This window comes from Coregonus clupeaformis, unplaced genomic scaffold (genome assembly GCF_020615455.1).
Source record: "Coregonus clupeaformis isolate EN_2021a unplaced genomic scaffold, ASM2061545v1 scaf0253, whole genome shotgun sequence".
Lineage (NCBI taxonomy): Eukaryota > Metazoa > Chordata > Actinopteri > Salmoniformes > Salmonidae > Coregonus > Coregonus clupeaformis.
Genome location: NW_025533708.1, coordinates 337,577 through 360,342, shown reverse-complemented (window position 1 = coordinate 360,342; position 22,766 = coordinate 337,577). Strand labels below are relative to the sequence as shown.

Here is a 22,766-nt window from a genome sequence, read left to right as displayed (position 1 = left end):
CTCAGATTTGTTGCTTTTTTTGTTATTTATTATTTATCTATAATTTATCTATGACTTGTTGCACTATTATGCACTGCTATAGTAAATAGTATGCAAAATAGTACATCGTAGATTTCATTTTCAAATGTCATATGCTATGAACAACCTATTCCTGAAAAAAATGGGGGAATAGGGTTTGAACGTTTTTTTAAATAATATACATATACTCACAATCAACTATAGAAATGACATGCTATAAGACTTCAGCTGCCTTAATACTGTAATCATCTTTTATATGAGTGGTCAGTGAAAATCCGACTCATTTCCTGAGGCACTGCTCTCATTCATTGCTGTCTCTATTCCCCTGTGAACGTACCACAAGAGTTGATTACTCTACTGATTCGTCACGATCTCAGCTTTCATTTAATTCTAATATAAAGTTTGTCACTCAGTGATGAGACAAAAAGTGGTTTTGTATCACATCTTTAAATTGTATCCGATGTATTTATTTTTATTAAATTCGATGTACATCGATGTGTTTTTGTCATAGAACGATGGGACTACTTCCTCTCGCTGCAGTAGACTCTTAGCTTTGCAGCGCAATTCAGCTTGTGTGTCTGTAAGGTACCGTTCCGCCACAAATTGACGGACAGTCTGATCAGCGAATGAACGTTAAGACGGGACTCCCGAGCCTCCAATGGCTGTGGATATCATTGGAGGGCAATTGATTTTAAGCTGGGATGCGGGGCTGTCAGTCAGAACTGTCGTGAAGCGATTTGGCTTTACATAACTTGATATGCCTTGATAAAACTGTTACATTAAAACGAAAAAAAAGGCCCCTATATGGGGGAATTAACATTTAAGAGGTTTTAATACGAGATCATTTCAGTATCACGTAATACTGTGATAATTATTTCGTTTTTTTATTATTTTTATTTTACATTTATTTAACTAGGCAAGTCAGTTAACACCAAATTCTTATTTACAATGACGGCCTACACCGACCAAACCCGGTCGACGCTGGGCCAATTGTGCGCCGCCCTATGGGACTCCCAATCACTGCCGGTTGTGATACAGCCTGGAATCAAACCAGGGGGTCTGTAGTGACGCCTCAAGCACTGAGATGCAGTGCCTTAGACCACTGCGCCACTCGGGAGACCAACATGTTTTTTTGTGTGTGTATGGCAGCACTGCACCACCATACTTTGAAGACCCAACAGTTGAAATGTTTCCTACCTGCCAAATGTTTCAGATACAAATTGTGTCTAGTACACATCAAATATGAACTTCAATTGAAAGCACAATTAGGGACAGTTCAAAAATTACTGGGTGGGGGGGGGGATCCAAACTAGGGGGGTGTAACTTTTTTTTGTTGATTGGGGGAGGGTTGTGTGGATAATTTTTTTGTCACAGGGGAGGGTAGTACGTTTTTCCCCTGGTTTACATTCTGCATTTTGCAGGTTTTCACAGATACGGATAATATAGAGCTGGCTGGGTTTTCCGTGCATCGGCAGGACAGAGCAGCTACGTCTGGGAAGACGAGGAGTGGGGGTGTGTCTCTTTTTGTCAATAAAAGCTGGTGCGCGATGTCTAATATTAAAGAAGTCTCGGTATTGCTCGCCTGAGGTAGAGTACCTCATGATAAGCTGTAGACCCACTATCTACCAAGAGAGTTTTCATCTATATTATTCATAGCTGTCTATTTACCTCCACAAACCAATGCTGGCACTAAGACCGCACTCAACAAGCTGTATAAGGCCATAAGCATTCAAGAAAATGCTCATCCAGAAGCAGCGCTCCTACTGGCCGGGGACTTTAATAAAGGCACATTTTAATCAGTTTTACCTAATTTCTACCAGCATGTCACATGTGCAACCAAATGGGGAAAAAAACTATAGACTACCTTTACTCCACACACAGAGACGCATACAAAGCTCTCCCTTGCCCTCCATTTGGCAAATCTGACCATAATTCTATACTCCTGATTCCTGCTTATAAGCAAAAACTAAAGCAGGAATTACCACCGACTCCCTCAATACGGAAGTGGTCAGATGATGCGGATGCTATGCTACCAGGACGTGTACTCAGAGCATGCGCGGACCAACTGGCAAGTGTCTTCACTGACATTTTCAACCTCTCCCTGACTGAGTCTGTAATACCTATATCACCAACAAACTATCATGATCCAAACACACCAAGACAGTCGTGAAGAGGGCACGACAACGTCTATTCCTCCTCAGGAGACTGAAAAGATTTGACATGGGTCCCCACATCCTCAAAAAAATCTACAGCTGCACCATCGAGAGCATCCTGACCGGTTGCATCACCGCCTGGTATTGCAACTGCTCGGCTTCCGACCGCAAGGCACTACAGAGGGTAGTGCGTACGGCCCAGTACATCACTGGGGCCAAGCTTCTTGCCATCTAGGAACTAAATAATAGGTGGTGTCAGAAGGCCCAAAAAATTGTCAAAGACTCCAACCACCCAAGTCATAGACTGCTCTCTCTGCTACCGCACCGCAAGCGGTACCAGAGCGCCAAGTCTAGGTCCAAAATGCTCCTTAACGGCTTCTACTCCCAAGCCATAAGACTGCTGAACAATTAATCAAATGGCCACCCGGACTATTTCCATTGACCCCCCTCCCGCCTTTGTTTTTACACTGCTGCTACTCGCTGTTTATTATCTATGCATAGTCACTTTACCCCTACCTACATGTAAAAATGACCTTGACTAACCTGTACCCCCGCACATTTACCTGGTACCGGCACCCCCTGTACCTAGCCTCATTATTGATATTTTATAGTGTTACTTTATATTATGTTTTATTTTTTACTTTAGTTTATTTAGTAAATATTTTCTTAACTCTATTTATTGAACTGCATTGTTGGTTAAGGGCTTGTAAGTAAGCATTTCACGGTAAGATCTACACCTGTTGTATTCGGCGCATGTGACAAATATTTTATTTTATTTTATTTTATTTGGGGAGTTTCTCCCATTTCTGCTCCGCAGATCCTCTCAAGCTCTGTCAGGTTGGATGGGGAGCGTTGCTGCACAGCTATTTTCAGGTCTCTTAAGAGACTTGTCCCAAAGCCACTCCTGCATTGTCTTGGCTGTGTACTTAGGGTCGTTGTCCTGTTGAAAGGTGAACCTTCGTCCCAGTCTGAGAAACGGAGCGCTCTGGAGCAGGTTTTCATCAAGGGTCTCTCTGTACTTTGCTTCGTTCATCTTTCCCTCGTTCCTGACTAGTCTCCCAGTCCCTGCCACTGAAAAACATCCCCACAGCATGATGATGCCACCACCATGCTTCACTGTAGAGTTGGTGCCATGTTTCCTGCAGACATGACGCTTGGCATTCAGGTCCCAGAGTTCAATCTTGGTTTCATCAGACCAGAGAATTTTGTTTCTCATGGTCTGAGTCCTTTAGGGGCCTTTTGGCAAACTCCAAGCGGGCTGTCATGTGTCTTTTACTGAGGAGTGGCTTGCGTCTGGCCACACCACCATAAAGGCCTGATTGGTGGAGTGCTGCAGAGATGGCTGTCCTTCTGGAAGGTTCTCACATCTCCACAGAGGAACTCTGGATCTCTGTCAGAGTGACCATCGGGTTCTTGGTCACCTCCCTGACCAAGTCCCTTATCCCCCGATTGCTCAGTTTGGCCAGGTGGCCAACTCTAGGAAGAGTAGTGGTGATTCCAAACTTCTTCCATTTAAGAATGATGGAGGCCACTGTGTTCTTGGGAATCTTCAATGCTGCAGAAATGTTTTTGGTACCCTTCCCCAGATCTGTGCCTCGACACAATCCTGTCTCAGAGCTCTCACGGACAATCCCTTGACCTCACGACTTGGTTTTTAATCTAACATGCACTATCAACTGTGGGACTGTCACGCCTGGCTCTGGGACTCTGTTATGTTGAGCCAGGGTGTGTTGTTTCTATGTGCTTTGTGTGCTAGGGTGATTGTCTAATTCATTTGTTTCTATGTTGGCTGGTGTGGTTCTCAATCAGAGCAACGTGTATCAGCTGTTGCTTGTTGTTTCTGATTGGAAACCATACTTAGGCAGCCTGTTTTCCACAGTGCTTGGGGATCTTGTTCCGCGTTGGTTTGTGTTGTAGACCAAGGACTTCACGACGCTTGCTGTTTTGTTCGTGGTGGTGACTCTAATAAAAGAAGTATGTTCACTTATCACGCCGCATTGGTCCACTGTATTCCGACGTGACAGAAGATCCCACCCAACTGGACCAAGCAGCGTGTTCAGGAGCCAACGCCAGAGGTGAATCTAGCGGATATCCACCTCGACTGGGTCAAGCCGCGGGAGGAGGAGAGAGGCTGGACTTGGGAGCAGAGGAGCGAGAGTCTGGCGAGAGCCATGAGGCCTGGCCCACGGGGAGGAGAGACTCCCCAGAATTTTTTAGGGGGGCTCACGCCATGGACGACGGGCAGCAGGAGCCGCCAGGTTACGGGGTCACTGGTCACCAGGGGGGAAGGAGGATGTAGAGGCACGGCGAGAGGTACTGGGGTGTGTTGCCAGTCCGGTCCGGCCCGTTCCTGATCCCCGCGTAGGGCCAGTGGTGTGTCCCCAGTACGGTCCGGCTTGTTCCTGTCCCGCACCAAGCCTGTGGTGCGCGTCGCCAGCCCGGTCCGGCCTGTTCCTGCCCCCTCACACCAAGCCAGTGGTGCGTGTCGCCAGCCCGGTCCGGCCCGTTCTTGCTTCCCCGCACAAGCCAGTGGTGCGCGTCGTCAGCCCGGTTCGGCCCGTCCCTGCTACCCGCACCAAGCCTGTGGTGCGCGTCGTTAGCCCGGTCCGGTATGTTCCTGCTCCCCGCACCAAGCCAATGGTGCGCTTCGTCAGCCCGGTTCGGCCCGTCCCTGCTCCCCGCACCAAGCCAATGGTGCGCGTCGTCAGCCCGTCAGTATTCGACGAGCGTGACAGGGACCTTATATAGACAGGTGTGTGCCTTTCCAAATCATGTCCAATGTATTGAACTTACCACAGGTGCACTCCTATCAAGTTGTAGAAACATCAAGGATGATCAATGGAAATAGGATGCACCTGAGCTCAATTTCGAGTCTCATAGCAAATAGTCTGAATACTTATGTAAATAAGGTTTTTCTGTTTAATTTTTTAAATAAATTTGCTAAAATTTCGCTTTGGCATTATGGGGTATTGTGTGTAGATTGATGAGGAAAAACATAAATCCATGTGTGTTATTTCATAGGTTTGATGTCTTCACTATTATTCTACACGGTAGAAAATATTTAAAATAAAGAAAAACCCTTGAATGAGTAGGTGTCTCAAACATTTGACTGGTACTGTATATACAGTGCATTCGGGAAGTATTTGCTAAAATTTATAAAAACCTATTTTCGTTTTGGCAGTATGGGGTATTGTGTGTAGATTGATGAGGAAAAACATACATTTTCCACACTTTGTTACTTTACAGCCTTATTCTAAAATTGATTACATTTATGTTTTTCCTCATTTACCCAAATATATATGGGGATCGTAAATGATGCAGACAATTACATTGATGGAAGCTACAATCTATCTGCAATATTAAAGCTGATCTACGATTTTTATTATTATTGTTATTATAACAATTCCTATTATTTTTTAAACAATTACGAGACAGCCTAGAGGAAGGAGGTAGGCACTCTGACGGCCTGGTGCCTGGTAAACTAACTCTCCCTCAATGTTAGCAAAACAAAGGAGCTGATTGTGGACTTCAGGAGGAACCAGGCTGGACACGCCCACATCCTCATTAACGAGGCCGCCGTGGAGACGGTCAGTAACTTCAAATTCCTCTGCATACACATCTCAGACAAGCTGAAATGGTCTAACCACACAGACACTGTGGTGAAGAAGGCACGACAACGACTCTTCAACCTCAGGATGATGAAGAAATTTGGCCTGTCCCCGAGGGCCCTCACAGTACTCTACAGGAGCACCATCGAGAGCATACTGTCGGCTGTATCACAGCCTGGTACGGAAACTCCACCGCCGCGGACCACATGGCACCTCAGAGGGTGATGAGAACCATTGGGTGCACTCTGCTTGCCCTAGAGGACACCTACAACACCAGGTGTCGCAGGAAGGCCAAGAAGATCATTAGGGACATCAGCCACCACCCATTGCCCTGTTCTCCCTGCTTCAATCACTCAGACGCGGGTAGTACAGGAGCATCAAGGCAAAAACTGGGAGACTGTCCAATAGTTTCTACACTCAGACCATCAGCCTGCTGAATAGCCACCACTAGTCAGCTACCTAATCCTCCTCCCCCTCCCCCCTGGAGCCACCACTAGTCAGCTACCTGCTGCCCCTCCCCCTGGAGCCACCACTAGTCAGCTACCTGCTGCCCCCCCTCTCCCCCTGGAGCCACCACTAGTCAGCTACCTCCTCCCCCTCTCCTCCCCCCTGGAGCCACCACTAGTCAGTTTCTGCTCCCTCCTCCCCCCTGGAGCCACCACTAGTCAGTTTCTGCTCCCCCCCCCCCCTGGTGTCACCACTAGTCAGCTACCTGCTGCCCCCCCCCCCCCCCTGGAGCCACCACTAGTCAGTTTCTGCTCCCCCTCCCCCTGGAGCCACCACTAGTCAGTTTCTGCTCCCCCCTCCCCCTGGTGTCACCACTAGTCAGCTACCTGCTGCCCCCCTCTCCCCCTGGAGCCACCACTAGTCAGCTACCTCCTCCCCTCTCCCCTCCCCCGAGCCACCACTAGTCAGCTACCTCCTCCCCCCTCTCCCCCCCCCCCTGGAGCCACCACTAGTCAGCTACCTGCTTCCCCCTTCCCCTCCCCCTTGGAGCCACCACTAGTCAGTTTCTGCTCCCCCTCCCCCCCTGGTGTCACCACTAGTCAGCTACCTGCTGCCCCCCCTCTCCCCCTGGAGCCACCACTAGTCAGCTACCTCCCTCCCCCTCTCCCCCCCCCCTGGAGCCACCACTAGTCAGCTACCTGCTTCCCCCCTTCCCCTCCCCCTGGAGCCACCACTAGTCAGTTTCTGCTCCTCCCCTGGTGTCACCACTAGTCAGCTCCTGCGCCCTCTCCCCCGGAGCCACCACTAGTCAACCAGCTTCTCCCCCACCCCCTGATGCCACAAGTAGTCATCTACCTGCTGCCCCCTCCCCCTGGAGCTACCAGTAGTCAGCTACCTACTCCCCCTCCCCTGGTGGCACAACAAGTCAGCAACCTGCTCCCCACTCCCCTCTCCCCCTGGAGCCACAAGTAGTCAGCTACCTGCTCCCCCTCCACCCTAGTGCCACCAATAGTCAGCTACCTGCTGCCCCCTCTCCCCTGGAGCCACCACTAGTCAGCTACCTGCTGCCCCCTCCCCCCTGGAGCCACCACTACTCAGCTACTATAGATGATTTTCAAGTACATATGTTGTAGAATTAAACACCTATATGCCTTAAAATGTTTATGGATTGAGAACCAGTTGAAGGGTTACTACAGAGCAGAGACATTTATGTGTTTTTCATAAACTCCCTGCAGCTGGGCTGGGTATGTCAATGACATGTGATGGAGATACAACTCCTCGTGATGGCTGTGTGGAGATTGGAGTAACAATGGAACTGGTGTTATCATTTCTTTGTGCTTATGACCTTATGACCTGACACATGGCCACATGCACATAATCTCAAGGGCCAGGGAGGATGATAAATGATAAATGTTTAAATGTATGTGGTTGAGAATGGGTTATGGATGACATGTTTAAATCATGTTTAAGTATTAATGGATATGTTTTATAATGTGTTATGAAATGATAATGGTGAAACAGAATGAACATAATTGATACTTTGTACTCCAGATGCATGCCTAGATAGTGAATATAGTCAATACAGAGTGTCATTGTTCTTTAACATACGTATGTACATAATTTTTTGAGTCATGCCACTAATAAGATACAGAGGCCCCACTTAGAGAAGCGCAAGTAGCCCTCGTGAGTAGCCAACATGTGATACTGAAAGATGCTATTCATTCACATAGGGAGGAACTATCAGCTGTATCAGTGTGGCTATGCATGTGTCTGTATAAAAAGGAGTACTCCGGTTCAGGACAAGCAGTTGATGCTCCATGGAGCAAGCTTGGCTTTGTTATGCAAATAATAAAAGTCTAAATTCACAAGTTCCAGTCTCTTGAGAAATATTTTTAAGTTGACTACTTTTTGAGTCAAATATTTCTACGACATATTTGGCGAGCTTGCCAGGAGTTGAAAAATAGGGATCAGAGACGGTATACATCTGCAGTTGTGAAACGGCTTGGACGGACCATACAAACAAAAGCGGACGCTTTTAAAAGGTAAGCCAAGTTCTTACTTATATAGTATAACGTTTGTGTGGTCCGATCCGGGCTCGGCAATTTTTATTTATTTATTTATTTTATTTCACCTTTATTTAACATCTAAAGAACATCTAAAGAAATACCAAATAGGTCTCTCCAAATTTAAGAACCAGAAAATTAAAGACTAGGAGCTTTTGAATTTAAGAATACATGTCGCTGTTGTTTGTCTGAACCGTCTGTTCAATTGATTTGATTCATTTGATTCATTTGATTCATCTTGCTGATCGCTCTGTCTGGGTCATTTCGACACGGGTGGCTGTCCAGCTGGTTGAGCGATCAGACAATAACATGTTAAGTCCTACAGATACCGCTTTAGACGTGTAGTGGAAGTGAATCGTCTTGAGGACTGCTTAGGTAGGCAGAAATCCTGTGTAATACCGCTCCTTTTTCTGTGTTGAGGAAGTGTAACAGAAAAAAATAGGGCAGAATTTACAGGTCGCTTAGGAAAGCGTAGGTAGAAGTCCAGGTGTGTAGAGGAAGTGTAACACCTGGGCTAAATACATAGAAATCCTATGGATACCGGGCTTTGGAGAGCTAAAATTAGCACTCCAGAGGTCTGAACGGGCAGGTGGCTAGCTAAATTTGGGACCTACGGTACCGCTCTAATGAGGATCATTGTTAGAGGTCTGCTCGGCAGGTAGGGCATCATCCTGTGTTGTGGTGATGCCAAAATTAGGTAGGGTCGATCAGGTAAAAAAGTTAGGTCATCCGGCGTAGGTGACAGCATAAATTGGAGTAACACCGGTCATCCTGAGTAGGTGAACGGGGTTAAATAGCTACAAGGGCTTCAAAATATTGAGAAAGTGTTAAATAGAGTAGGTCTGCTCATCTCGTATGGGTGAATGGGTTGCTTTGGCGCTGTGAGTCATTCAACTGTCTGATTCATTTGGGCACAAGTGGCTGCTCATCTGTATGAATGAGAATAATAAGAAATCCTGCAGATAACAGCTTATTTTCTGTGTTGAGGAGAGAAGCTGTGTTTGAGGTCGTTTGAAGTGTCGGTGTTTGGTGGAGAAAGGTTGGCGACCTTTCCTGGACCGTTGTTTGAGTATAACCTGGTAGGAAGGACGCACCCGGTCTCACACCAAGAGAGGAAGAGTGAATGGTGCGTGGATATTCATTGACCAACTGAGTGTAGAAAATTCACGTTACCAGGAGGCGTAGATTAAATCCTGTTGGAGGAACAGGTCACGTGTACCGGTGTGGTCATATGACGTCTATGCATTGTATTTTGATAAATCTTTTAGGGTATGTTTCTGACATTATATTTAGAACCTGATATAGTATTATGATAAATTGACTACAGTAAAATAATAACTAGGATAGGGTTAACATTCTAAATTTGGGCCCTTTGATAGAATAAAATATTCCTGTAGGTTATGCAAATAGTAATTAAGCGCGTTTGAGAACAATATTTCTACGACACTACATGTTCCCCCCTCCCCCCTGGAGCCACCACTAGTCAGTTACTGCTCCCCCTCCCCCCTGGAGCCACCACTAGTCAGCTACCTGCTCCCCCTCCCCCCTGGAGCCACCACTAGTAAGCTAACTGCTCCCCCTCACCCCTGGTGCCACCACAAGTCAGCTACCTGCTCCCCCTCCCCCCTGGAGCCACCACTAGTCAGTTACCTGCTCCCCCCTCCCCCCTGGAGCCACCACTAGTCAGCTAACTACTCCCACCTCCCCCCTGTAGACACCACTAGTCAGCTACCTACACCCCACTCCCCCCTGCTACTCCCCCAATAGGGGAGGGGGGTGTAACTTTTGTTTTGCTTGGGGGAGGGTTGTGTGGATATTTCGTGGGCACAGGGGAGGGTGGTACGTTTTTTCCCTGGTTTACATTCGCCGTTTTGCAGGTTTTCCTATATAATTTATTCCATCCAAAACAACTTTCCCCGTCTGCTTGCATGCGTCTCCCCTATCAAGGGGTTTTGGTAGGCTACTCTCCTTATACACTAGCCTACGCCACAGTACCCACATGGGTTGCCACCGTCTGCTCTGGGCTCATTTTCATAACACTCACACCTTTGATGTTTGCCTCTACAAAGGCCAAGACACAACATGTTTCATTGCCCATGATGAGGCTTTTTTATCAGCATTATTGACTTCACAATAAGCCAGATTTTAGTAACCGTGACAACTTTGTGGTGCTGAAACGTGACGACGCAGCCACGGCATAATCAAACGGGAGGTGGACAACACATAGTGCTGAAACTAGGCTAAGTCGAGTAATTCATTTCAACAGTCTTTATTTTAATTTAAATTAACTAACAACAGGAGGTCTTTGTTTCGGAGCCTATTTCTTCCTTTTTAAGAAATAAGAGGTAGGCCTACCTGTTTGACAGATGAAATTATACACTATCAATAGATTTGTCGGTCAATTCCTCCAATAGTGTCACCACTCCTTAAATACCTCTGTGTCCATGAAGGGCTTGGTGTGTGAAGTTAAAACCAGGGTTCTAATGAGGGGGTAGGTCTATGTGAGGGTATGCCATAGCCTACGTTTTGATAAAGAAAATGTCAAAAAGCATACCTCTTGTTAGCTTAAGGGTTTGAAGAAACTAAAACGGATTCTGATTATATAAAGTGATCTATAACGACGCTTTCCTCCGTGATGCTTTCTGCTAGAAATGAGCTGCAAAATGCACAAGAAAGCCGCGACTCCGATGCTCATGAGGGTATCTCTATCTGTTTCATCTCCATGACATTCAGAGGCTGAGCAAATTACTTTCATTGGCAAGTAATCTAATAGGTCTACAATGTGTAACTCTGTCGCTATCAATTGAGCTATTCACTTTCTGTAAAAGAGACGATCTTTAAACCCAGGCAGCTTTTAGGGATGCACTTGTGACCTTCTCTTATTGGGTTAAGCCACAGAAGAGTAGCTATCAGTTAAGTTTAAATTGTTCTGTGTCGGGCCTCTGTCTATGGTGGAAAGATAATGTGTCTCTGTCCGTTCTTCCCTCAAACTTCTATTTTCTAAATCCGCCTTTCTTTTGGGTCTTTTTGTGAGCGCCAACAAGCTGATTGTTTTGAACTAATAAAAAGTAGGATAAGGTCCCTGTTTTTACCCAATCAATGCACAAAACTCATTTCCTAGAGACATTGTGATTTTATATAAATTATTATGTAATTGTCATTGAAATGATTATGTATTAACCAGATGTGTTAAAAATGTTGTTAAAAACAGTCTAGGTCTATGAATTGCACTGTTACTGTATTATGTTCTGGCCCGCCGACTATTAGTTCAGATAAAACTGTGGTATTAAAAAATACATTCTGCTAATTTCTACAGAATTACATGAAATCTGTTTAGAAAAGGCCTTTTTTCCAGGACCCACAAATACGATGATAGATGGATGCAATGCTCTAATATAAAGGAGGCTTGGCCGAGAAAATGGCTTGAAACGGCTGAGTGGCGCAGTGGTCTAAGGCACTGCATCGCAGTGCTAACTGTGCCACTAGAGATCCTGGTTCGAATCCAGGCTCTGTCGCAGCCGGCCGCGACCGGGAGACTCATGGGCGGCGCACAATTGGCCCAGCGTCGTCCAGGGTAGGGGAGGGAATGGCCGGCAGGGATGTAGCTCAGTTGATAGAGCATGGCGTTTGCAACGCCAGGGTTTTGGGTTCGGTTCCCACGGGGGGCCAGTATAAAAAAATAAAATAAAAAATGTATTCACTAACTGTAAGTCGCTCTGGATAAGAGCGTCTGCTAAATGACTAAAAATGTAAATAAAGGTGATTTTATTTTTTCACCCCCTGATCATAGTAAGGAGGTAGGCCTACTTTCTCACTGTGACTGGTCATAATCATGATTGAGTTAATTCAATGAAGGTGGAGGGTATTGTAACTTTTTTCAAGTAAAAGTTGAGGGTCATGTGAAAATATTTTTTATGCTGGGGAGGGGTGTGCATCTCGAGTTGTACCCACCCTCCCCCCAGTAATTTTTGGAAGGTGGTTTAAAACTATGATTTTGATTTCATGGATGGTCAGTCCTTGCATAGCCCATTTTATGAATTTGAGAATGGTTACATTTCCCCAGCCCCATCCTTAAGCTGTTTACCTAAAAAAGTGGCGTGGTACCCGCTTTGTTGTTGTTTGAACTGCAGATTGCCCCTTTAAGATCAGTGGTTGATAGAAGAATATCTGGATTTTAAATATTCTAACAATTACAATTTGATATCAAGTCATTATTGAGCTACATAGGCATACACAATCCATTTTTGAACATGTATGGTATTTAAGAGATTCCATTTGGTTTTTGAAAACAATTGCATCTGGAGTTCATTCACTCCCATTGTTTTTGTTCCCCAACATTTTTTGGGCCTATATTGACTGTGACATTCCAAATACCGTTATTTGAAATCTAGGTCCTAGTTCTAGAGTCCAAAGCTAATATGTCTTGTTTTGTCTGTCCCCTGAAGGTAGACTGGTGTCAGGATGAAGTGGCAGCTGCCACGGCTGTGTGGAGAAACATCTGTTCTTCAACATGTCCGTCCTGCAGCCAGTGGAGCAACTCTCTCTGGCGCAGCTGGAAATCAAGTTCCAGCCCCACAGGTCCTCAGTGTGTCCCTGTACAAGGTGCTGCATGCAACCCTGAGGGGAGTGAGACACAAGGCCAACCGCAGGCTGGTGCTGTCCTAGTTGGCGCAGCAGGATCCAGAGCCGAATCCCTCACCCTGGACCTCACAACCCTGGCAGAGAACTGGGCGTAAACCGGGTCGCACGGACTGGTACTGAAGCTGCAGCCATACCCTGACCACGGATACCTTCATGTCCCACCACCCGGGGGAACGCCGCCCCGTTCAGGCCGACCGTAACCCTCCCAGAGTTCCAGGCCTCACTGGTGGCTGTATCCCTGAACCCTCTGCAGTGCCGCTCTTGGCGGAAGAGGAGCACCATCTACCTCCCGGTGACGCCCAGCAATGTGTGTAAACCCAGCCGCCTCTACATCGACATCAAGGGCTGGCAGGACTGGACCATCGCTCCGCAGAGCTACTGGCCAACTACTGCCACGCCGAGAGCCTGAACTGCACCAACCACGCCGTCCTGCAGACACTGGTACAGTCCCTGGACCCCCGCAGCACGCCCCAGCCCTGCAGTGTACCCATCCACCTGTCACCTGTCTCCATGCTCTACTACGACAACAACAACAACATAGAACCTACACCACTACCAGGACATGGTGCTGGATGAATGTGGCTGCAGATGAAATACATTAGGAGGTGTGAAAAGGGGATTTACATTAACTTTAAGAAAGTGGCTGGTTGGTGGAGTGGATTTTAGGAAAGTTTCATTTGCCATGTTTTTTAAATAAATAATAAAACCCATTTATTTACATTTTAGTAGACACTCTTATCCAGAGCGACTTACTGGAGCAATTAGGGTTAAGTGCCTTGCTCAAGGGCACATTGACAGATTTTTCACCTAGTCGGCTCGGGGATTAGAACCAGCGACCTTTCGGTTACTGGCACAACGCTCTTAACCACTAAGAACAGACATACTTCTCTTTGATTTGAGGCAAGTTATCCCTCTCTGTCCTCTCTGTTTCACTTTGCATTTTTAATAACAATGTACCCCCTAAGGTCGATGTCCTTGCCCCCGTGGAAATCGAATTAGCATTGTTTTTAAATCCCCTTAAAAATCTGTCAGTTTAAGCTAGAGATATCAGGATTTTTGCATAGGATGCATCTCAATCCACCACATCCTCCTATGTCGCACTTCCACATTTGCGGTGAAAGGTGACAGAGTTAGAGTGGTGCTTGTCAGTTCATGAGACATCCCCAAAATCGGTCTTCTCACAAAATCATCTGTAGCATCCGAACGGTTTGGCCTACGTCAAAGGCTGCACTGAAATCTAACAATACATCTCCAACTATCCTTTAAATATTCATTTATTTTTACCAATCATCAGTCATCTGAGTCAGTGCACTACAAGTTGAGTGCCCGTCTCTATATGCATGCTGAAAGTCAGTAGCTAACCTGTTCTCTGAAAGATATCATTGTATTTGGTCAAACACAATCCTTTCCATAAGTTCACTAAGAACAGCCAGCTTGAAGTGGTTCAAAATTCAGTTCAGATGGACATTTTTTGAAGTCTATGGGGATGTTCCTATGGAATGCCACTATTGATTTTGATTGAGTTTACTGTAGCGAATACACCATGAAATGATGCCCTCTCATCAACTTCCCTACTGCCAAATTTCCTACACAATAGCAGGTTGACATGTGGCATGCCGTCTTGTGTCCTGAGGTTCAGGATTATGGTCCAAACTGAGCACTGACATCACCCAAAACAGTTACATTTGGCTCGTTACTCCAGCAACTTGGATTTGACATCAAATGTTTAATATGAGGCCACATTATAGAATGCCACCTTTTATTTTAGGGTATTTTCATACACATCTGTTTTACCGTTTAGAAATGAAAACACCTTATGTATCTAGTCCCTCCATTTGAAGAAGTCATAAGTATTTGGACAACTTCACTTGTGGTGTATTAATGGTAGTAACCCTTTAAACATAATGTTCAGTTAAATGATGTATTTAGATATTGGTTCCCTTACCCTGTAAGCAGTCTATGAACTGCTCTAATAAGTGACTACATTCCACACTTTCGTTTAAGTAGTCACTTCCAACAAACACAAATGTTAGCATTTTCAGAAAAAACATGTTACTTCTACTACTTTCAGCATACTACTACAACAGTGTGACTGTTTTGGAATAAAATGTTCATATATTTCCTTTAACATCCTCTGTGTTGTGTGCTTGTTGTTTAACTATGAATATGTTCTAGGTCATTTTGAGACCTTAAGGAGCATCAGGTACTGCTGGAATGTCTACCAATGGCATGTCCATCTTTTTGTGAGAAATTACACTGGTCACTCAAAACATTTATATTTAAGTATTAATACAGTATGAATAACCCTCACTTTAGATTAGGGACTGCAAAACTACTTTACAAATGATTAGTAAATGGTTTATAAGGACATTTATTAAACATCTTATGAATAATCTTAAAAATCATTAATACATAAATTATTTGGAAATGTGAGAACACCTAGATTGCTAAATTTAACAAGTGTGGGAGTAATGATTAGTAAATTGTGAGCAAACTGTAAAAGCCTTACAAATGGTTTATTACTGAACATTATTATTAAGTTTTACACATAATTTCATATTCTTACATTTAACCATCAACTATTAAAATACACCATTGAGTGAGACTTGGACGTTATCCGTTATCTTGCAGTATTGTACAATTCAACTTTACCACAAAGGCGTTGTGTCCCAATTGAGCCACTAGAGAGTGGTGTTAAACAACATATAGAATGATCCATGACGTACTCAAAATGTACTTTTAGAATAATTACATACTATTTATAATTACATTTCATAGAATAACCACATACTTTGGTATTTGGAATATACAACCCTAAATGACTACAATGTCTTTTATAAAACAAGCTTATGCCTTCTTATTCCTTCTCCAAGTCATTCCATTCCAATCCATCCAAATCATTCTGCATCAACACCACATGTATCTATGATGACAACACTGAGATGAGTAATGTCAGTGTATTGTTACATGAACGAAGAAATTACAACAACAAAACAGTATAAAATAACTATATCAAATCAATGTTTGTCAAACTAGAGAATAAAAACATAGTAACTATGCACATCTTAACTTCACCCGAGTTAAAATACATTTAGCTGTCATTTTGAACCATGGATAAAAGAAAGCATAAATTATTGGATTAATTAAGGAATTAACAAGTGGCAAAAAGCTGATGATAAATGATGATAAATTATCAATTAAAAGAAAAAATAAATACAAATGAAATGGAATCCAACAACTTAGATAGCTGAAAACAACAATAGCTAGAGTTTTTGATGCTTTTCTCTCTGACTTATTTGCCTGTACAGTTTTAACACCTGACACACTGGCAGCCTCTTTTGAAAATACCTTTCTGGCCTGTGATATGGCCACCACAAATATGTTCAAATAAAGTGTTATAATAATAGAGCACGGGACAACCATTGTAATTACAAAGTCAATTATATTACCCCAGACTGACCCTTCAACAGTAAAACATTCTTTCAAACACCTACTGGGTACCTGTACATTTACAAAGGTTTTTACAATAGCAGCATTGTATATGATACAACAACACCAGGTAATGGATATACAACACATCATTCTTGTTATTGTTATTTTAGAGTGGTACAATAAGGGATCACACACAGCAACATAACGTTCAATAGATATCAAGACCAAACTGCTCACAGATAAAGAAGAACACAAACAAGTGATGTAGAAATAAAACCCACAGAAATATTCCCCAAAATCCCAGCATGGTTCCATTATTGCTACAGTTGTTAATGGTATCACAATCAGTCCCACCAGGAGATCTGCCACAGCCAGAGAGAGGATGAGCAGGTTGGTTGGAGTGTGGAGCTGCTTGAAGTGAGAGATGGAGATGATCACCAGTATGTTCAAAAATACTGTAACTGCTGAAATCAATGAGAAGAAGATGTACAGTGTTATGTAGATAGATGTCGATAGCAAAGCCTTTCTGCAAGAAGAGTTTCTGTCTTGAAAACAGTATTGAACATCTTCCTGTTCCTCCATTTGTAATAAAGGGTCCAAATGCTGAGGTCCTGCTCCTGCTTGGTCCTGTGTGTGACCCTGTCAGGTCAGCCTTCTGACAAACTCTGAGCTCTGCCTCTCTATTTATCTCTGAATGACTGATACACACTCCCCTCCCCTTAGACTCTCTGCACACACACACACACACACACACACACACACACACACACACACACACACACACACACACACACAAATGAACAAAAGGTTGGATAAACAAATTATTTGTCAAAACATTATGTAATGTATTACAAGTTTGTATGTTGCTATGGCCACCTAGCCTGTCCTTCCCTCTTACTGATAGATAGAGATGAGAGAAAAATGTATGTTTTATCAACTGAGGATTTAAATGGGGAAAATATAGTATGGTTTATGATTTGGTCACCCAAAGGCTATTTTACATGGGAAACAGGAGAACTGTTCAAGACTAACTCTTTTGATTGATGTCAGTGCTCAGATTGGACCATAATCTACAACCTCAGGAAACATAGCCTCGGAAGCCGAGACTCCAAACAGAGGTTGCGTTTCTGATAAATGTTCTGACTTGCAACAAGCTAGCTATCATAAGACACAAAACTAACGGTGAGTGTAAGCAGCCAGCCAGCCCTCCCCTTCAAACCCCATCCTTAAACTCCTCCATCCTTCCAGTCGAGAGAACGAAACAAGATTTGGAAGGAAGGCCTTGAGAAACTACAGGACAGATCACAGTATATGTCATTTGGACAGTGCATAAGAAAATTGATAGTCAGGCAGTTGATGAGATGGCATATCTTTAAGGTGGATGCACTAATGGCATTCCATAGGAACATTACATAGACTTGTAAAAATGTCCATCTAAACTGAATTATGAAGTAATTATTCAGGTTGATGGAGCCAGTCACATTGTGGGGACACATAATATTTGGCAGACATCACCCTACAGTATTCTGACCCAGTCATCCCCCTTGATGTTTTTCAGCCAGCCTGCTACCTTGAGAGTAATGCCCCATGTAACCTCTCACCATTACCAATAATAGGGGAGGTTAGCAGTTTTGGGGAGGTATGATCTTTGACCCTCTGTAACTTTCTCACTCATCACCCTGAGGACCAACCTGTATAGTCTACCACACCCTCTCTCATTAGCACCACCAGCTGAAGAGAGTTTTCTCTCTGTCTAATTGTGTTCCCGTGCACTCCTGTGTGAACTTGTCCATTCCCTTTGTGTGATTATTCTGATGAAGGCCATTGAAGGCTGAAACATTTATCTTTTAACCTTGCTTAAATAAAACAAATCATTTTTAATGGCGAGGAAGTGTTGTGCCTTTTCCTTTGCAATGATGATTAAATTTTTTGCACCTCGACTCACGTTGGTTGAGCAACCTCCTCTTCTTTCGATACAGTAATTATTTCTCAGCTTCATCAAGGTTGTCAATCATTTGATTAGATTTTTATTTTGATAAATCTAGTTAGATGCTGTTATCTCAGTTTCCAGAGGGTCCTGTTTGAGCTACGTTACCATATACTTTATTGTCCATTTAGAGACGTCAGCATAGAAATACACAAACACAACCCAATATATTACATGACGTACAGAAAACTGGAACGTTAGTACACAAGTCACACATTAATAATAATAATAATATGCCATTTAGCAGACGCTTTTATCCAAAGCGACTTACAGTCGTGCGTGCATACATTTTTGTGTATGGGTGGTCCCGGGGATCGAACCCACTACCTTGGCGTTACAAGCGCCGTGCTCTACCAGCTGAGCTACAGAGGACCACATTAACATATTCACATATTCAAAACATGCAGGGCTCTGTCATAATGACACTTATATCACTCTACCAATGAAAGGTGTCAACCACACACCCAAATACATCTACTACATTTAGATATATATATATTTTTTACATTTATTTCTACAGGGTGGGTCACCATTGAGACCAGCGTCTCATTTGCAAGGAAGCCCTGTGAACATGAACATACAATAAATACAACAATATTAATCAAAACAAACACAATTCTCAAACACCGGCGACAGGTAACCTAGCGGTTAAGATGTTGGGCCAATAATCGAAAGGTTGCTGGTTCGAATCCACGAGCCAACTAGGTGAAAAATCTGTTAATGTGCCCTGGAGCAAGGCACTTAACCCTAGTTGCTCTGGATAAGAGCGTCTGTTAAATGACAGACCAAAAAAATATGATTCCACCTCTGCATGATTCCTAAAGAGCATATTACATCAGCAAAACTCAATCTGTCACTGGGACTATATTGTCTCTACTGTGTAAGTGAACAACTCTTCAATGATGTTACTTTGACTTGTTTAAAGTTTCTCACACCAGAGGGTCCTGTTATCACCTATATGCAAGTCTCTGGAATAATGAAATCTACCAATGAAAGGTGTTGGAGAAACACAAATGCTTTACTCCAGGGCCCCAATAAGGCCACAATACAGCATAAACTTTGGAAGTGAACCAGAGTACACCTCTAGTGTCTTTGTGTGCATGAACATGAGTACAACTTCCATTAGGCCTCTGCCTGAGTACAACCCCTCACCCCTAAACAAGTCCACCCCTGCACAGATCAAGAATCCCACCCCCTGAATCATGACTCTGTCACAGGTGGGATCTGAACCCTGGTATCCTGAGTGGAAAACCAACATCTTAACCAATTGGCCAAGAAGGAAGTATCTCTTGGACTGAGGGTGACACTGATTTTGAAGTATCAGGCAGGGCTACCTCATCACGAGAGCATGAGTCTGACTGTTGTGGCATTAATCAAGATGCTCATGAATAAGTAGGTTTTCAGACCAAACCTCCCCTAACCTCACTCAAGTCTCAATCCTACACCCCTCTCTATAGCGTTTTGACAAATAACAAGACGTTTTCACAAGTACAGAACTGAAATGTCATTTTTTTATATATAGCCTCTCTTAGTTTGGCCCTCCTGTAGCTCAGTTGGTAGAGCATGGCGCTTGCAACGCAAGGGTTGTGGGTTCGATTCCCACGGGGGCCAGTATGAAAAATTTATGCACTCACTAATTGGAAGTCGCTCTGGATAAGAGCATCTGCTAAATGACTAAAATGTAAAAAAAAAAAATTAGTTGGCACATCCTGATTTCATGGGGCATGATCCAGGATCGACACATATATAATATGATCCAGAATGAATCAATATAGACATATCTTACATACCAAAAAGATTCAACAGCATCTGAGAGAGCTGCTCTGGTGTGACCTCTGACCTGTCAGCAGTGATGTACTGAGAGCAGTGGCAGTGAGAGTAGTGGTAGTGTTCATACCCAGTACGTTGAGGTTGAAGTGTCTGCTGCGGTCTCCTGTGCTGCTGTGTTTCCATCGTTCAGCCAGGTGATAGCAGGAGGAGGGATGCCAGAGGCCTTACAGGTTAGAGACACAGGGTTGTTCACCACCACACTCACATTTTCTGGGACCTGGTTCTGACCACAGATCCTGGGGGAGACTGGAGGGACAAAACACATACGTATATTAACACACATATACAAACACATCACGTACAGAATGTGGACCCAAATGGCAGATAAACATGAAGGCATGAAGACATCATACTATAGATAAGATTAGCAGGTGTAGGTGATTTGAAGTTTTACTTTCTGACATATACTCAATTTCATAGAGGATATCCCCTCCCACTCTCTTTTTTATGTTATAGTACGTTGGTGAGTCTCACCATGTATGCTGATGTCGTGCTTGCTGTTGGCCTGTCCCGCCACATTCACAGCCACACGTGTAGAGTCCTGTGTCCAACACCTTGGCATCCTTTATCTGCAGCAGACGCCCCTTGTTCAGCACTTGAGCCCCACACTGGCCTGTGATTAGTCGACCGTCCTTCAACCATGTGACCGCTGGGCGGGTGTGTTTTGCATGTCTGTTGTCAAGTTTCTAAGATAGTGGACTTTCAAGAAGCAAAGTGTCACCAGCCACATCATCATGTACATGCGTTTTGCATCATATGATTCATTTTGCATCATATGATGATGTGGCAGGTGACACTTTGATTCATGTTTTCCAGTGAAATTATCCTTTAAAGCTGGAAACCATAGCGGTGAAACTGCCACCTCCGTTTGCGATATTACAACAACAAAGTTACTTCAAACAAGGAAGATCGTTTTTTTTCCACTCAGACATCAATGAGCAGTATGTACTATGCATTTTCTTTTGACACAATGCAAGATGCTCCTCAGTGGTGCTGTTTCACCTTATGCGGATCTCAGCATAAAAAAAAGTATATATTATTTCATTATATGATTAGGAACTCAGTCAGGGTCTCAACTTGATGTTGAGAGTTAGAATAGTAGAATAAACAAGGTAAAATTTCGAAATTTCGTTGTGCATCAGCAGTTTTTCCCTTGTTATGTCAGTTAACATTCTTTAGATTTGTAAATTAGTATAGCCAGCAGTCTAAACTTGTAGTAATCATGGTCAAATTACCAACCGGGGGAACCCCAAGCCCTTAACCATCAATGCAGTTTTCAGAAAATAGAGTTAAGAAAATATTTACTAAATTAACTTAAGTAGAAAAAAAAGAAAAGTTTACAAAAGTAACCAATATGTTGAGGTTAAAGTGTCTGCTGCAGTCTCCTTCGCTGTTGTGTTGAATAATTAATGCATATGCTGTAGTAGTTATTTATAAATGTGAGCATACCTACAGCTTACTAACATTTAACAAATGTGGGCGTAATTATTAATAAATGGTGAGCAAACTGTAAATGCCTTACAAATGTTTTATTAATAAACATTATTATAAAGTGTAACACATAATTGCATATTCATACATTTGACCATCAACTACTTACTACAATACACCATTGAGTTATACTTGGATGTTATCTGATATCATGCAGTATTGCATATTTCATATTAACTGCACTTGTTGAAGGTGTTGTGTCTTATTTCATGTTAAACAACACATACACTGAGTGTACACAACATTACTTAGACTGACAAGGTGAATCAAGGTGAAAATTATAATCCCTTATTGATGTCACCTGTTAAATCCACTTCAATCAGTGTAGATGAAGGTAGGGAGACAGGTTAATTAAGGATTTTTAAGCCTTGAGACAATTGAGACATAGATTGTGTATGTGTGCCATTCAAAGGGTGAATGGTTAAGACAAAGTATTTAAGTGCCTTTGAAAGGGGTATGGTAGTTGGTGCCAGGGGGATTGATTTGAGTGTGTCAAGAACTGCAACGGTGCTGGGTTTTTCATGCTCAACAGTTTCCTGTGTGTATCAAGAATGGTTCACAACCCACAGGACATCCAGCCAACTTGACACAACTGTGGGAAGAATTGAAGTCAACATGGGCCAGCATCGCTGTGGAACGCTTTCGACACCTTGTACAGTCCGTGCCCTGACGAATTGAGGCTGTTCTGATGGCGAAAGGGGGTGCAATTCAATATTGAGAACTTGCTCCTAATGTTTTGTACACTCAGTGCATAATGATATATTACATCCTCAAAATGAATACTTACATACTATTTATCATTAAAAAACATGGAACAACCACAGACGTTGGTATTTGGAATATACAAACCAAAATTACTACTATGTATTTTATAAAACAAGCTTATGCCTTCTTATGCCTTCTCCAAGTCATTCCAATCCATCCAAATAATTCTGCATCAACACCACATGTAACTATGATGACAACACTGAGATGAGTAATGTCAGTGTATTGTTACATGAAACAAGCAATTACAACAAAACAGTATAACATAACTATGTCAAACTAGGGAATAAAAACGTAGGAACTATACATGCCTTAACTTCAGAGTTAAAAT

General features: G+C 43.4%; 1 pseudogene; it reads left to right on the top strand.

The window, feature by feature from the left end:
- Positions 1–7,060: 7,060 nt before the first annotated feature.
- LOC121554905 lies at positions 7,061–13,522 on the top strand (annotated as a pseudogene).
- The last annotated feature ends 9,244 nt before the right edge of the window (positions 13,523–22,766 follow it).